This window comes from Eriocheir sinensis, unplaced genomic scaffold, assembly GCF_024679095.1.
Source record: "Eriocheir sinensis breed Jianghai 21 unplaced genomic scaffold, ASM2467909v1 Scaffold396, whole genome shotgun sequence".
Lineage (NCBI taxonomy): Eukaryota > Metazoa > Arthropoda > Malacostraca > Decapoda > Varunidae > Eriocheir > Eriocheir sinensis.
In genome coordinates this window covers 305,160-321,123 of record NW_026111716.1, presented here as the reverse complement: position 1 = coordinate 321,123, position 15,964 = coordinate 305,160, and the positions used below count along the sequence as shown (strand labels likewise).

Sequence of the window (15,964 nt, the reverse complement as noted above, 5' to 3'; positions counted from 1 at the left end):
GTACCGCGTCCTTCCTCCCTAACGATCGTCCTGTAGTATCTTCCATCCGTTGAGTGCAAGACGTATTGTTGCTCCAAGCGGGCGGGGGAGATGCACGAGTCGGTACATGCGGGTTGTGTTGACATGGTTCGCGCCCTCGCTGAGCACATCTAATTATCATGGTTTAGAGGGACTGTGTTTGTGGGGGGGAGGGGAGGAGGGACTGTGTTTGTGGGGGGGAGGGGAGGGTTGAATGTGTGTATGTGGTGGGGGATAGGGGGTGAATGTTTGTGTGTGGAGGAGGGGGGATGTGTGTGCAGTGGGGGAATGTGTGTGGAAGGGGAGGAGCTAAATGTGTGTGTGTGTGTGTGTGTGTGTGTGTGTGTGTGTGTGTGTGTGTGGAGGAGGAAATCAAAAGAGTTTGAACAAAGAGTGAAAAGGGAAAATGAGGAAAATAATGGAGGATGGGAACAATTGAAAAAAAATATCATGAAAGCAGGGAAAGAAGTGTGTGGCGAAACAAAAGGACTTACAAGAAAGGAAAGAGAGACATGGTGGTGGAATGGAATAGTGCAGCAGGCCATCAAGGAGGCATACAAGAAATGGCAGAAGACAAAGGAAGAGGAAGATAGAGAGGTGTTTAAAGAAAAGAAGAAAAAGGCAAGAAAAGAGGCAGCGGAGGCAAAGAGGAAAGCAACAGATGAGTGGGTCAGGGAGAGAGAAGGGAGAAATTTAAAAAATGAGATGTTTAAAATTGCAAAACAAATGAGAGAGAGAGAGAGAGAGAGAGAGAGAGAGAGAGAGAGAGAGAGAGAGAGAGAGAGAGAGAGAGAGAGAGAGAGAGAGAGAGAGAGAGAGAGAGAGAGAGAGAGAGAGAGAGAGAGAGAGAGAGAGAGAGAGAGAGAGAGAGAGAGAGAGAGAATGTAGTTGGGGCAAAGTTTGTAAAAGATGAAGGAGGGAACATCATGGTGGAAAAAGAAGATATTGGAAAGATGGAGTAAATATTTCAGTGAACTGTTAAATGAGGAAAATGAATATACGATAAATGAAACTGAAAAAGTAGAAGGCCCACAAGAAAATATTATGGAAGAAGAAGTAAAAGAAGCACTTAAGGAAATGAGAATGGTATAGAGCAGCAGGACCCTCAGGGCTAACAGTAGATTTAATAAAAGCAGCAGGAAAGGAAGGAGTGGTGGAGTTGACAGGAGTGTTAAACCATGGATTAAAAAAGGGAGAAATACCAGAAGACTGGAAAGGAAGCTACACTATACCCATTTTTAAAGGGAAAGGAGATGCTTTGAAATGTGGTAACTCTAGGGGGCTAAGGTTACTGGAGCATGGCAGGAAGGTGTATGAAAAAGTCCTGGAGAAGAGGCTGAGAAGGATGATAAGAACTGATAAATGTCAGTTTGGCTTTTGTCCTGGGAGGTCAACAACTGAAGCAATATATACTATGCGAGAGCTTCAGGAAAGGTTCATGGAGAAGAGGAGGAGACTGTATCATGTTTTTGTAGATCTAGAGAAGGCATTTGACAGAGTACCATGGGGAATTATAAGATGGGCATTGAGAAGACAAAGAGTACCACAAGGATTGGTTGAATCGGTGATGGCACTACATGAAGGTACAAAATGAAGAATGAAAACAGTGGCGGGAACATCAGATGGGTTCGAAATTGGAGTGTGGGTTCAGCAGGGCTCTGCCCTTAGCCCGCTCCTGTTTATAACAGTAATGGAGGAGGCAACAAAGGAAGCAGGAGGAGAGGCACCATGGGAGCTGCTGTATGCAGATGACTTGGTAGGAAATGCAGAGACAGCAGAAGAAGTGAAAGAAAAGTTTAATAAATGGAAGGAAGGAATGGAGGAGAGAGGTTTGAATATTAATATGGAAAAAACAAAGTATATGGTGACTGGAAAAGAAGCAAGAGAGAAGATTAAATCAGGAAAACACTCAGGTGGATGCTGTGGGAAGGAGTAGGATAAATTTAGTCTTATGCTGCAGGCAGTGGTGCCACCTTAGATGCTCAGGCCTCAGAAGTGTAAGAGGAGTGCAGAATTTTACATGCCCGGCTTGTGTAAGGAGACAGCAAGGACAAGAAACTGAGAGGGATGAACTAGAGGTGAATGGAGGAGAGCTGGATGAGGTAGTACATTTCTTGTTATCTGGGAGATGTTCTGGACTGTGAGGCAGGAGTGGAGAGGACAGTGAGAGCGAGCGTGGCGGCAGCGTGGTTAAAGTGGAGGGAGGTGACTAGTCTACTTGTGAATCGTAGCATCCCTCTAAAGAGCAGAGCAGGGGTGTACCAAGCGTGTATTACAGTGGTTCCCAACCTTCTTTTCAGGCGACCCCAATCATGCACCTCTAGACATGACTGCGACCCCACTAGTTTAGTTGTATATGTGTTATTATAATGGAATAACACCATGTTTGATATTTTGAGGTTTTGGCGACCCCAAGAAAATCGCTTAGCGACCCCAGAGTTGGGAAAGGGGGGTGTATTAGATCAGTGATGTTGTATGGAGCAGAAACATGGGCTCTAACTAGAAACTTGATAGAGGTATTGAGAGCAAATGATCGCAGAAGGCTGAGGTATATGGCGGGCATCAGGTGGCAAGACAGGGTGTCCAGTGCAGAGGTAGCTAACAGATGTGGAGTACAGGACCTGGAAACAGTGCTCAGAAGGGAAAGACTCCGATGGTTTGGACATGTGAAGAGAGCAGGGGAGGATACAGTGCTGGGCATTTTGGAGAGATTGGAGGTAGAAGGAAGGAGACCAGTTGGTAGACCTAGGAAAACGTGGAGAAGTGTATACAGGAAGACTTGGCATTGATGGGATTGGATGAGCATAGGGCAGAAAACAGAGGAGAATGGAGGAGAGTCATAAAGTGTCCAGCCGCTCAGGAAGTGAAAACGGACGCTAAACAAAATGATGATGATGATGACATATGAATGAATGCCCTTGCTGATTGATTACATGTGAATTAAAATGAGTTTTTGCCCTGTGAGTAAATCCTCAATTAATGGAGCATTATTTTTGTCTCAGCACAATCATAACAACACAGAGAATGGCGAGGCCCACAGGTTGCTGCCCCACTCTTTACAAACAAAATGGTGCTGGCACCAATCATACATTCAATTCAACAGACTTTTAGCATCAATCTACACTCCTTGCCCTTCCATTAGTCCACTTAAGTGAGGAATTACTGTACAAATAAACTGTCAGGTGTTCAATCTGCCCTTTGCCCTATTATAGATACAGAGCTGTATGTACGGCTTCACATAATTTCTCTGTGGCCTGCACTGCAGCCACCTGGCAATCACCTTCATCCGGGGAAAGTTGACTCTTCAGAGTCCAAGGCAGCTGGCTACTGGTGGGGACTTGTGGCCTGGCTCATGATGACATGATCACTGTTTAGGACAGAATCAGGCCAACAAACTTCCCTTGTGTCTAGCTGCCTGGAGGCAGTGGTGGGCACCGCTAACCGGAAAGTTAGATTCGCTGACTGGTAATGCACTAACTAAAAGTTAGCTTCGCTTACGCTAAACCGCTAAACTGATGAAGAAATTAGTGGAAGCTAACGCTAACCTCTAACCACTAACTTTTTTATATGGATTTAGCTCCGGTTTAGTATTTTGGCTCTAAAACCCTTAAAAACAAACCTAGTGACCTGAATCTTCAAAATGTTGTAGCTTAGACATAGAGCTTTCTAGAAAGGTATAGCATGCATGGTCCTCTTGGGGTGGCACATGACGCACCAGAAGTGCAAGACATTGGGGTTCGCCATATCTCTTGATTTAAGGACAAAGTACTTCTCCAGGTGGGGCCACGGGTTCCAGATCTTCTGGGACTCCTGGCCGTCAGCTTGAGTGTCCTCCGCCTCACCCACAGCTGCTGACGGCCCCCTAACAGGGCCAGCATCCTCAGGCGGAACAAAAACGTCCTCACTCCGGTCACCTTCCATGACTTTGATATCAAACGATAAACAAGGCGACAATAATGAACACAACTGCAGTGACAACGTTGCAGCTGAACTGAACAAGGAGCCCAAAGAGCAACAACAAAAAGAGAAGAGAAAGAAGCCTCCAGTTTTTCCTAAATCCGTATATTTTACCCAAAAATTCCTGCAAATTTACGCACATTTTACTTTTTTCCATAACTGGCACTTTTATTTATATTATTTTAAGTTTATTTCTTGTCAGGTGGAAAATATTAAATTCTTGTTATTAAACCCCAAGTTCAATGAGTTGGAAATGGAAGATGCATTACCCTAAAATGCCCAAAAGTTTCCCTAATAATTGTCCAATTACCCAACTTTAAGGCATAGTTTACCAAAGAGTGGAAGCACTAGAATTGTTGCGCTACGTGGCTCAACTGGTGCTGTGTCTGCCCACAACGGATAAAACAAACCTGCATGAACTTTTTAGTGGACTTTAAGTTAGCGGACGAAGAACTACATGTAGCAGAAGCTAATTGGTCCACTAGCTGCTTCCAAAGTTAGTGAAAACGCTAATCAGCTAACAAAAAAGTAACAAAAAAGTTAGCTTTGCTAATTAGCAGTTAGTGGAACCGTGCCCACCACTGCCTGGAGGAAATGAGAAAGAGAGAAAGATTTACAAGGAAGATAGCATCATAGATTAGTGAGCAAAGGTTCAGAATATTCTAGTAACAAATAAAGATAATAAATAGACTTGGGAAGGTCACATCAACATGCAAATAAATTATAACAAAGAGACAACCAAAGTAACAGTGTGTCAAGCCAGGAACCACATGAGCCACAGCAAACCACGAACCAGGAAGAGATGAAGTGAGTGGCTGGGATGGGGCACCTCAGCACCAGACACAGGGGCAGAGAACCAGGCACACATGAAGTGAGTGGCTGGGATGGTGCACCTCAACACCAGACACAGGGGCAGAGAACCAGGCACACATGAAGTGAGTGGCTGGGATGGGGCACCTCAGCACCAGACACAGGGGCAGAGAACCAGGCACAGATGAAGTGAGTGGCTGGGATGGGGCACCTCAGCTCCCGAAACAGTGTCATAGAACCAGGAACAGATGAAGTGAGTGGCTGGGATGGGGCACCTCAGCACCAGACACAGGGGCAGAGAACCAGGCACACATGAAGTGAGTGGCTGGGATGGGGCACCACAGCACCAGACACAGGGGCAGAGAACCAGGCAGAGATGAAGTGAGTGGCTGGGAGGGGGCACCTCAGCACCAGACACAGGGGCAGAGAACCAGGCACAGATGAAGTGAGTGGCTGGGATGGGGCACCTCAGCACCAGACACAGGGGCAGAGAACCAGGCACAGATGAAGTGAGTGGCTGGGATGGGGCACCTCAGCACCAGACACAGGGCAGAGAACCAGGCACACATGAAGTGAGTGGCTGGGATGGGGCACCTCAGCACCAGACACAGGGGCAGAGAACCAGGCAGAGATGAAGTGAGTGGCTGGGAGGGGGCACCTCAGCACCAGACACAGGGGCAGAGAACCAGGCACAGATGAAGTGAGTGGCTGGGATGGGGCACCTCAGCACCAGACACAGGGGCAGAGAACCAGGCACACATGAAGTGAGTGGCTGGGATGGTGCACCTCAGCACCAGACACAGGGGCAGAGAACCAGGCACACATGAAGTGAGTGGCTGGGATGGTGCACCTCAACACCAGACACAGGGGCAGAGAACCAGGCAGAGATGAAGTGAGTGGCTGGGAGGGGGCACCTCAGCACCAGACACAGGGGCAGAGAACCAGGCACACATGAAGTGAGTGGCTGCACCAGACACAGGGGCAGAGAACCAGGCACACATGAAGTGAGTGGCTGGGAGGGGGCACCTCAACACCAGACACAGGGGCAGAGAACCAGGCACAGATGAAGTGAGTGGCTGGGATGGGGCACCTCAACACCAGACACAGGGGCAGAGAACCAGGCACAGATGAAGTGAGTGGCTGGGATGGGGCACCTCAACACCAGACACAGGGGCAGAGAACCAGGCACACATGAAGTGAGTGGCTGGGATGGGGCACCTCAACACCAGACACAGGGGCAGAGAACCAGGCACAGATGAAGTGAGTGGCTGGGATGGGGCACCTCAACACCAGACACAGGGGCAGAGAACCAGGCACAGATGAAGTGAGTGGCTGGGATGGGGCACCTCAACACCAGACACAGGGGCAGAGAACCAGGCACAGATGAAGTGAGTGGCTGGGATGGGGCACCTCAACACCAGACACAGGGGCAGAGAACCAGGCACAGATGAAGTGAGTGGCTGGGATGGGGCACCAACACCAGACACAGGGGCAGAGAACCAGGCACATGAAGTGAGTGGCTGGGATGGGGCACCTCAACACCAGACACAGGGGCAGAGAACCAGGCACAGATGAAGTGAGTGGCTGGGATGGGGCACCTCAACACCAGACACAGGGGCAGAGAACCAGGCACACATGAAGTGAGTGGCTGGGATGGGGCACCTCAACACCAGACACAGGGGCAGAGATGAAGTGAGTGGCTGGGATGGGGCACCTCAACACCAGACACAGGGGCAGAGATGAAGTGAGTGGCTGGGATGGTGCACCTCAACACCAGACACAGGGGCAGAGAACCAGGCACACATGAAGTGAGTGGCTGGGAGGGGGCACCTCAGCACCAGACACAGGGGAGGAAAGCTTCAGGGAAACACTTTTCCTGCACAGGATTACTAATGACTTACAACAACGATGATGATGATGATGATAATGAATACTCAAAAAACTTTCTAGTCTGCCATAGCAAGTTTGTACAAAGGCTTGAAAACACAGGAAGGAAAACTGGGATGCTCTGGAGACCAATCCCCCAGTCATTACTGTTATCTAATATCATTATCAGCTATTGTTATTATTATTATTATTATTATTATTATTATCAGCCAGTACTAGTCCACTGCACAAAAAGCCTTTCCTAGCATGCTTCAGTTCTCTCTCCCTGATGCTAGTGTTTTCCATCCTGCTCTGCTGACGGTTCTAATGTCATCGCTACACTTGGTTCCCTGTCTGTCCTGGCTTCTATGACTCCTAGTTCTCCATATCTCTCTCCGTCTGGTCTTGTGTGATGCATCCTGCCCTGGCTAAGGTTCTTATTTCATCCCTCCACCTTGGCTGCTGTCTGTCCTGGCTTCTATGACTCCTAGTTCTCCATATCTCTCTCTGTCTGGTCTTGTGTGATGCATCCTGCCCTGGCTAAGGTTCTTATTTCATCCCTCCACCTTGGCTGCTGTCTGCCCTGGCTTCTATGACTCCTAGTTCTCCATATCTCCCTCCGTCTGGTCTTGTGTGATCCATCCTGCCCTGGCTAAGGTAATAATTTCACGTCCATCTCATTATATATCACTCAGGGTTGTACTTCAGCACATGGTTTCCCACCTCTGTCTGTCCATCAGTGTAGCTCACCTCACTCCAGGCAAGATTCTATTTCACCTCTCCAGCCAATTTTTGTGTGGCCTGACCATTCAATTCCTACACTTGCTGGGTCGCCATTCTATTGAGAGCACAGATGAAGCACTGCCGCCATCAGCCTCACCTAACAGCCTCACCACACCCCAAGTAGCTCTTCACTTGCCTTCACTTGCTGGGCCACTGGTTATACTAATGCAAGGTCTGCCATTACGAAGAGAGCGTTTTAGCTAGTTTGTCCACATCATTCCAACTAATATGCAATACTAACAGGAAAAAACTAAGTAAGGAAAATGAGACCCAACAAAAGTCTCCATTTGCTCCCTTCCCTGCATGACCTTTGCATACCTTCTCCTCCCATCTCAACACACAACAAAAAGCACACCCCCATATAAAAAACATTCCTTAATGTGTAACAGCTGATACCTTGGTCTGGGCAGGAATATCACAGAAGTGAAGTTGTCTGGGTGGCCGAGGCGTTCGCTGAGCCACTGCAGCGCTGTGTCCTCCATGCCCTGCGTCACCAAGCCGTCACCTGCACATCACAGCAACCGTCAGGGTCCGTCCACACGGTCAAACACTGTCTGTCGGACAGACACTGTGTTACCATATCATAAGGCGAACCAGGATGACGTCATAGGCGTTGAAATGAGGGAAGTTGATATGGCAACAAACAGTGGTACCAGATGAAGTTGTGTACCATAGTTTCTACTCCGTTCACCAGGCAAAGACCGGCAGACAATGTTCAAAGTTGATGTTCGCTGGCAACCCACGGGTATCTAAGTCAGTGTTAGTATGGGCTCATGACAGGTGACAGATGTACGGTCAGCCATGTTGACAGGGCAGGTGAGATCTAATCAACTGACAGCCTCAGTTCATCTGGTTAACAAGTAACTTTGTTCATCCTGTGCCTGGCAGTATCGTACACTTCCAAGCCTCTGTCCCACCAGGCAGTGTCCGATACTACGAACATGGGCAGTGTCTGGTACACCTCTTGGTGCTCGCTTCTGACGTCATCAGCGAGCCTTTCCGCTTTCCATTGTTAACTGGTAGCAGCGTTTGTCCGACGGACATTGTTCGACCGTGTGGACGCACCCTTACAAGGCGTTCTGCACTGGTACCACTATGAGCCAGACATGGCCACCAACACACTGAGGTCCCTGCCATGATACTTAGGTCCTTATTTTTAACGTCTCTGCCTCCCATTATGACTGTTAACCAAGGCCACAGAGGAGATTAACCGGGTGTTCATGTGGCTGTTTTTCCCGTCCAAGGTGCAGAAGTTGTGTAACACTGTCTCCAGGATCACAGAACACTCCATGAAAATTTCAGCAACTGCTACAAGAGGCTTTTCAAATGGAAACTGAGTCACTGATATGTTTAAAAATAGGGACTTTATTCCCTCAGCCACCCCCCCTTCCTGGTGTGACTGATGCCTGCCTCAGGTTATTTATGTTGTGTTGATGAAGGTGACCCAGTGCATCAATACTACAGCAAGTGTTAGAAATTGGAGCTGATGCTGATGTTGGCCTGGAGGGTGAGGGAGGCTGTGGGGCTTATTGGGCATGTCAGCCGTGATGGCAGGGGCTGAGGCTACTTGTAGTGTAGACTGTTTCTCCTGCTGACATTGGTGAGTTGAAGGCAAGAAGCAACACACACCTCTTGTTAGCTCATCAGGCATTGTTCTGTCCCTGCCCTCCCCTTACTTTACTGTCTCCTAGTGTTCATACTCCATGGAGGGGACTCAGGGTCTACAGTGGGGCCCTGGCTCTAGTGATATTAAGAGGTTGAATGTCCAACCATTTCAAATGGTCCGTTAGGGCGGTGGATTCCGCGGGTCCTTTCTTACCCTCTGCTTTGCCACACAGTCCCAACACCTGTTTTTCCCTCTCATATGTTAGCTATAGGTAACATATGAGAGGAAAAAAAAAGTGTTGGGACTGAGTGGCTGAGCAGAGGGGAGGAAAGGACCCAAGAAATCCGCCGTCCAAACAGACTATTTGAAATGGTTGGACCAAAGTTTGGGTGAGAATTTTGAATAAAAAATAAAAACAGACAAGAACTCATTGGAAAATGCCTTTTTGTGCTCTGTCTCATGTGCTTTAAACAACCCAACCTACATTTATAGATGAACATAACCACCAATAAGGAAAGCAACGAAAAAGCTCTGACTGTGTGTGCTCTCTATTGAATACAGATGTTGGGAGTGTGCTTGCTCACTGAAAGCCCAGACCTCTGCCACCGTGACCACCGCCACCCCCACCACCACACCCAGCGAGACACACGGCAGCCCCCTCTGGTGCTGCAGCAGCCCTGCCTCGGGCTGGCCTGTTGTTGTGCAGACGGGGGGCAGTGTTTGTACATAAGGCAGACGATGTAGTTATGTGAGTGGCCAGTGACACCTTTGCAGCACCTTCTACAAATGTTTCCTTTGACTGTGATTGTTGTTTTCAGTAAAGGGTCGCCTATAAGAGCTGCTGAGGGAACACTGTGATGGGGCTGCTGTGTGGAACGCTGTGTTTGGTGCGCCCAGCTGATCCAGTGTCAGTGTGTTTCACCCCCACACCCACGGGGAGCTGTGTGACTCACCAGTGGACGGAATGCACCACTGCAGCGGTCAAGTCCTCTGGTCTAGCAGGGTGCTGCAGGGGCAATGTCACACACCAGCACTCAGTTGGCCTGAGCCGCATAGCTCCCCATGAGTGGGGCAGGCCAAGCGGGACACTGGATCACCTGAGAGCCACAAAGCTTCATTATGAGGTCACCAGGGCTTACCAGTAGGGGTCATCCTGGGTCACAATGTGCAGGATGTCCAGCTTGTTGAAGGGCAGCCTGGCTTCCTTGCAGGGAATGTGCTTGTTGTCCTCCTTGGGGTCATAGTGGAAGTAGGCGTGCACCCTCACCTTGCACTCCCTGAGGTGCACCGAGCTGCTGGCCGGGAGCAGCCTGAAGGTCATGGTGCCCTCCGCCTGCACCTGGAAGGGGACAGGAGGTGGGTTGGTTACTTGTGGGCTCAGAAAAATAAATAATGATATTAATAATTGTAATGATAGCTTTATTTCATCCAGAGCAAGTATACAGGAAAAGCAAGGCAAAAGAGAGAATAAAATTTGACCAACAGTTATATATATATATATATATATATATATATATATATATATATATATATATATATATATATATATATATATATATATATATATATATATATCTCTCTCTCTCTCTCTCTCTCTCTCTCTCTCTCTCTGTCACTACCACAGCCCACAGGCACATATAGGTCTCTCTCTCTCTCTCTCTCTCTCTCTCTCTCTCTCTCCTCCCCTCCCCCTTCCCTTCCTTCCTCCCTCCCTCCCTCACCAGCATCTTGTGGACATCCGCCGGTGTCTTGCCCTCCACATTGAAGGTGTTGACCCCTGCACCTCGTCGGCAGCATGGATGAGGCCGGAGCAATCAGCCATGCATGATGCGGGTGATGATGATGGCTCCGGAGTGGTCGTCCTGCTTGATGGTGGCTCCCTGGGGGTAAGTAAGGAAGGAACGTGTTAATGTTTGAAGACGCTGCCATTGCCTCCACAAATTAATATTTGTTTTGTATTCTGTTTATTGGGGGCAAAGGAGGGAGTTCAAGGGCAAGACAGACAGAGAGATAGAAGGAACAGAAGGCAGGGAAAGGAAGGGAGGAAAGAGAAAGAAGGAAAAAGAAAAAGAGGAAGGAAGGAAAGAGTTTACCAGCGGAAGGGATGAAAGAATGAAGTTGCTGGTTAACTCTTGCATAAAGGGTTTGGACAGTATAGGGATGAGCAGGAGTGGAAATACAGACGAAGGGAGGCTGTTCCAGAGTTTACCAGCGAAAGGGATGAAAGAATGAAGATGCTGGTTGACTCTTGCATTAGGGATCTGGATAGTATAGGACTGAGCAAGAGTTGAGAGAGGAGGAGGTATGCAGGTGAAGGAGACAAGTAAGACACACCCAGCCACTACATCTACACACAAATTCCACAAAACCAGTCTTTCTACTCCCCACAATAGGCTCTGCTCCCTTTCCCTCCCGTGGCAAGCACTGGGCAAACAGCAACAAGGGTCAGGGAACTCAACACAGACTGAGGCACATAAATAGTGTCTTACATAATGATTCTTCAACTGGGTGGCCATGACTTCCATCTCGACCAAAGAAAAAATAAATAAAAAGAAGGAAATGCCAATCTTTTCAAGTGCACTGCCTCAGATGACTGTTGTGAGGTGCTGGCTGTCTCTTTAAAACACTGAATCAGCCTGTACTCGCCTAAATATTTATTACATCAGAATATTGAGAAGCTAACCTAACCTAACCTAACAAAACCCCAAACAGTTACTATAGGTCTTGCCTCAGAAAATTCATACATGCTTCCTTACTAATGAGACTCTCTACAACAAAGTGAGGTCATCCTTAACGTGTCAGGCTCCCACCATGACTGTTTCCCAAGGCCACAGAAAAGACTAACCGGGGGTTCATTGGTGTTTTCCCCGCTCAAGATGCAAAAGCCATGTAAAGCCATCACCAGGATCACGAAACACTCCATCAAAGTCCCAGCAGCAACTTCTATGACAAGAGACTTTTCAAACAGGGTAAGTGAAGGGCAAATACATTTAAGATACAGACAGAGAGACAAGATTCCTACCATTGGCTCATTGCTCTTCACCCACTGCACAATCTTGACTGTCTCTCATCCTCATCACCCTCGACGGGTGTTTCTGGCAGTGCAGTGTGAAGTCCTTGGCGGCAATGCTGGCGTGTGCCTGGAGAACTCCCTGCTGGATGAAGGAATGAAGATGCTGCTCAACTCTTGCATAAGGGATCAGGATAGTATAGGGATGAGCAGGAGTAAAAATACAGACAAAGGGAGGCTATTGCTGTTTCAGGGTTTACCAGTGGAAGGGATAAAAGAATGAAGATGCTGGTAAACTCTTGTATAGGGAATTTGGACAGTACAGGGATGAAATAATGAAGATGCTGTTTGACTCTTGCATAAGGGATTTGGATAGAATAGGGATGAAAGAATGAAGATGGTGGTTAACCCTTGCATAAGGGATCTGGATAGCATAGGAATGAGCAAGAGTAGAGTCATGGCAGTGAGGGGGACTTCAGGATGGCAAATATCAAGCTTGATGTACAAACAAACCTAAAATTAAGACACAGAACTGAGGAGAAAATGTACGGTTCCCCCCCAAGCCACGACCAGCCTGGAGGTGTGGCGACTACAGGATGGCAATAGCTTGCTGGCGTCCGGTGAGGGTGTGGTGCGGTTGTGTGTCTCCCTCATGATAGGAATTCCGATCTCCTCCACACTGGACATCAGAGCCTGGCATGTCTTGCACGTGCGGTTGATCTGAGAGGAGGAGGAAGAGGAGGAAGAAGGTTTAGTGTTGACTTCGGCAAAACCTAGTGATCTTATTTGTTACTGGGGGAGCTTTGGGGGTCTTGGCTAACCTGGCGTGTTCTCATTTTTTGTTGATTTTTAAGGTTAGGGGCAAGACAGAGCTAGTTTGTTGATTGTGACTTTGAAAACATTGTTCTAGACCCATCATCATCATCATTTCATGGACGCCTGCTCCTAGGAGCTCCCACCAGGGGATGGCCATGGCAGAAGAGCTTCCAGCTTTCTCTATCCAGACACTCCCTCCTTGCCTGCTCAAAGTTTCTCAAAGATCTTTCCCCCCTCTCCCTAATGTACTCTTGCACCCTATCCCTCCATTTCACTGGAGGTCGTCCTCTAGCATTCCCTCCCTCTATCTCACTCACATACACCCTTCTGGTCATCTTACTCTCCTCCTTTCGCTCCATGTGGCCAAACCACTTTAAAGTCTGTTGCTTCACTTCTTCCACCACTCCACACTTCTTCCCTTCACCCCTGTGACACATTCCAAAACTCTCGTACACACTTTCATTACTCATTCCATCCATTCTACTCACACCACAAGCACTCCTCAAATAACTCATTTCCACTGCCTGCACTCTAGACCTCTGACTTTCATTCCAGGCCCACGTTTCACTTGCATATGTGAGGGTTGGTACTATTATTGTATTTCTCAAATCCCTCTTTACCTCCATGCTCACACTTCTGCCATTCATGATTCGTCCCAAAGACCCTACCACCCTTCTTCCTTGCAATGCCCTTTCTCTTGTCTCTCCCTCCGTACCACCATGCTTACACATAACTGATCCAAGGTACTTAAACTCATTGACCTCCTCCATTTCTTCACCATTCAAAATTATTTTGCATTCTTTTTCACATTCAATTCCCACTCTATATGGGCATACAAAATCTACAACCTCACTTCTACTTCACTCACAAACCATCACTTTACTTTTGTTGACATTTACTTTCAGCTTTCTCCTGTCACACTGACGGAACACCTTCCTCTGCAGGGACAGGGGCAGGCTGCTGTTACAGTGACCCAGGCAGTGTTTGCTGTGTACAAACACACACCCCTTAGAGAAGTGTTTAGTAGTACATATTTATGTTTGCACTATTAAACAATTACACTGGTGTCATTTCTGTCTTTTATTTACACATCATTACTCCAGGAGCATCAAGTGGGAAAGGTGAGCTAGACTTTAAGACATAGAAGGAAGAAATTGGTACGTACTGGCAAAAAATAATAATGAGGAATGCAACCTTTGAAAGAGTAGACACACACAGCAACCAGTGTGCTCCCTTGGAGGAGAGGTTGACGGCTAGCTATGAACACACCGGTCTGGGTTATAATGACGACCCACCCAGCTGTTCATCCTGCCTTTTGGGTTGGTCTATAAAAGGGAGCCTGGGCAAGGCAGCTGTGGTGACCCAGATACTGTAGTGGCCATGTCCTGGGGCTGAAGGGTCCTTGCCTGCTGCTGGCTCAGGGGCCAGAGGGATGGAGATGAGCACCACAGCCAGGCACACTTGTAACATGTGCCCCAAACTTTACCTAATTACTGCAAACCAGGCCTACAAAATGAATAAGAAATCAGGAGAGAAATGGAATGGAACAATTTTGGTAAACATTGTATTATTATGACTATAAACCTGCCCCTCTCCCTGAGGAGAAGGGTGCAGTCTGTGCATATTCCCAGCCCTAAAATGTGCTTCATATACTCTGCACCTCACACAAGATCCAGAGAGAAGTTAAGAAATGTGCCAAGCTGAATGGAGAAGAATGCCAGGCACAACATGGGGAGACAGGCCTTGAGTGTCCTGGACCAGGGAACAGACAAAGGTTAAAGGTGTCCTGGTGCCTATGAAAGGCGAGGCTTGGACTTGTGCACTTCATCTCATGCACCTCACAACAGCTGAGGAACCAAAGCACCCAGCCAGCATGTAAGTCAGGGCAGACAGAGAAGCAGGACGTGAAATTAGAAGCTTTGTGGGGCAGGATGAAGTGTATTAACATAAGACACAGAGACAAATGGACTTTGTTTTCATTAAAGGAAGCAACTCCAGGGGGAAAAAAACACTAATCTCTGCTCCAATAAAATAAAGTATAGAGGAGCTGCCAAAAAGAGTTGTGAAAGACCTTCATCCTATAGCAGAGAAATAATGGGCTGTACAACTCAACATTTTGGCACCCAAGCACACATACTTGGCAAGGCTTTCATAGGCATTTTGGGCATTTCCAAGGACAGTTTTATGACCCTGGTGGTAGTTTGTCCCTTCTTCTGTACCATGAACCTAAAAGAGCACTCATGAGAACCCAATTTATCTCCTGTTTGGCCTTTGGAAACAGTTGATGTGATGGACGAAAGCGTTTGATAATACCGACCAATATATGACAATGACGATGACGTGTGTACTGATGCAAAATTGAGTATATATAAGAGTGAGGAGACCTTAGTGAAGCCACAGTGAAGCCTGCCATTCCAGAGTCCCATCCAGAGGTGTTTGTGGTCCCTGGCCTGCAGGCTGGTGGTGGTGACCTGCCCGCGGTGCTTCAGGCCGCCGGCTTCCTTCAGGGAGGACGTGAAGAGTGACTCAACAACCTCTGCAACTTGAACAGCTTTGTGGAGTGTGGACAGCCTCAGGATGTTTGTACATGTTTGTGTTGACTTTTGTAGTGACATGAAGAGGGGCTCAACAGCCTGTCTTAAGGATAAATAACTACAGCATTACTTGTTTGGCAGACTCAGAAGAGCTGGACAAAATCAAGGCATCCTGACAGTCAAAACATATGTTTACACCTCCCTCCCTTCCCTATCACCCCCTTGTTCATCGCCGACACTTTTTATCATTCTTTTCACCCTTTCGTTTAAAGCCCTTCCCTCCACCTTCCCTGGCACACTGAGTCACCTTATTCCCCGTGACTGCCACAATCATCCCTTCTTCCTTCCCGTTTGTTCAGTGGCACAGTGACGGCCCTCCTCCAGTGTTCCGGCACCTCACCCTGCTCACAAGCTTGGCCATGTGAGGCGTTTGGTGTAAAAGTTGTGACCAAACCAATCAAAGCGGTAGTACTGTTTTTGGCGGCATCTGGCACCTGAATTATTGCTGCATTGTGCGGTGAAGCAAGTTTCAGAAAAAGCAGCCTTAAACCAGGTGATTCATAG

The 15,964-nt window shown here is 47.8% G+C and overlaps 1 long non-coding RNA gene across 1 annotated transcript; it reads right to left on the bottom strand.

Annotated features, from left to right (window-relative positions):
• Positions 1–6,584: 6,584 nt before the first annotated feature.
• Positions 6,585–15,399, bottom strand: LOC126992073 (uncharacterized). The gene is made up of 5 exons (XR_007746151.1): positions 15,251–15,399; positions 12,564–12,770; positions 10,762–10,920; positions 10,180–10,379; positions 6,585–7,988 (listed from the first exon to the last, which is right to left on the bottom strand). It is a non-coding gene; the product is annotated as an uncharacterized LOC126992073 (long non-coding RNA).
• Between the last annotated feature and the right edge of the window lie 565 nt (positions 15,400–15,964).